Genomic DNA, 1,677 nt, shown 5'->3' on the forward strand with positions numbered 1-1,677 from the left:
GGACACCTGTGCAGTAGGAGAAGGGGCAGGGTGGACGGGAGAATAAAGAATGTAGTTTTCAAGTGACCGGTAGCTCTCTTTCCCTGCCTTTTTCAGAGTATCTCATTTAGTGATTATTGGGAGGCTAACTGAATTCTAATTCTACCAGTTCTATTTCTAGCAGATTGGGAAGGATTCAAGCAATGAACTCATGTTAAAGAATTTCCCTTACCACAAACTGATTTAGCTGCCTTGTGAAATAGCCTTTTTGCTAGTCCTAAGGTCTGGTTCTTTTGAAGTTGCTTTAGGTGAGCCGCTGCTGCTCCCGATCAGTTACAGGATGGGGAACGGCAGGCTTGGGCAGGGCCACTGCGGTCTGCAGCTGGAGCCCGTGCTTCCGGCCTTTGCTGGGCTACAGAGCCTCCGTGCCACTTCGGGTCCACACTGAACCTCCAGTAAAATAGTTGGAAAAGTCAGGCTGAAAATTCATGTTTCTGAATCTCATCGGGTTGCCCCTGGCGTGTACTACAAGTTGAATGGAAAACTACAGGTGTGTGCAGTTTTCTTCATCATTTAAGCTACAATTATTCTTGCTAGTTGTGGAGTCTGTGAAATATGAGCTTAATAAAGGGATAGCCCCCCCCCCCCAAATCAATGCATATATTAGGTATGGAGCTAAATTATGGTGGAAAGGCCTTACCGTATGTCTTTTTTTTTTTTTTAAGATTTTAACTTTAAAGGGGAAGGGAAGGAGAGAGGGAGAGAAACATCAGTGTGTGGTTGCCTCTCATGTGTCCCCTGCTGGGAACTGGCCTGCAACCCAGGCATGTGCCCTGACTGGGAATCGAACCACAATGTTTTGGTTCGCAGGCCCGTGCTCAGTCCACTGAGCTACACCAGCCAGGTCTGTACATGTCTTTTAAGCCCTTCTTTTATGCAGCATTTTGCCTTTTACTTTTAGAAGGTCTTAGTCATGCCCTGGCTGGTGTAGCTCAGTGGATTGAGTGCTGGCCTGCAAACCAAAGTATCACCAGTTCCATTCCCAGTCTGGGCACAAGCCTGGGTTGCAGGCCAGTTCCCCAGTGGGGCAGGCTCAAGAGGCAACCACACACTGATGCTTCTCTCCCTCTCTGTCTCCTTCCCTTCCCCTCTCAAATAAATAAATAAATCTTTTTTTTTTAAAAAGGTCTTAGTCAAAGTCCTTTTCTGAGGCTGTGTGGCTTATGACAATAAATGCATCTGGTTATGCCTGTAAATCTGAGGTGAGTTGAAATCTTTAATAACAGGTGAAGACCCCCAAAAAGGATTTCTGTCCTGAGTGGCACACACAGGGCAGCTTGATCATTCTATGTGTGGGATCGACATCAGATTTCAGAAGCATAACTTGGTGTCTGGGGAGCTGGTGATCGTTGGTCCTGGCACCTGGGAAAAAAGGAGACAAGCCTCGCTTTCCCTGCTTTGCGGGTAGAATGCCTCTGCAGAGGAGCCGCGTCCCCGACTTGCGTGGCACTTGCTCCTGCCACTGCCCCTCTGGACGAACGCAGCGCAGGTGCTCCAGGGGGAGCAGAAGACTCCCCTCGGATCCAGGGTCGCTCCCACAGCACTTCTGCGGGGTGAGAAGTGGCATCGGCTGCCTCGTGTGCCACGGGGCGTGGGCCAGGTTAGTGTGGTGGCTTGGGAAGGGCTAGTGTGGACTGG

At 49.6% G+C, this 1,677-nt stretch overlaps 1 non-coding gene across 1 annotated transcript; it reads left to right on the forward strand.

Moving 5' to 3' along the window:
• Positions 1-1,277: 1,277 nt before the first annotated feature.
• On the forward strand, positions 1,278-1,405 carry LOC118977007 (U11 spliceosomal RNA). The gene has a single exon (XR_005064416.1). It is a non-coding gene; the product is annotated as a U11 spliceosomal RNA (small nuclear RNA).
• Positions 1,406-1,677: the final 272 nt, after the last annotated feature.

This window comes from Sturnira hondurensis, unplaced genomic scaffold (genome assembly GCF_014824575.4).
Source record: "Sturnira hondurensis isolate 20B ecotype Veracruz unplaced genomic scaffold, ASM1482457v3 Scaffold0021143, whole genome shotgun sequence".
NCBI classification, from domain to species: domain Eukaryota; kingdom Metazoa; phylum Chordata; class Mammalia; order Chiroptera; family Phyllostomidae; genus Sturnira; species Sturnira hondurensis.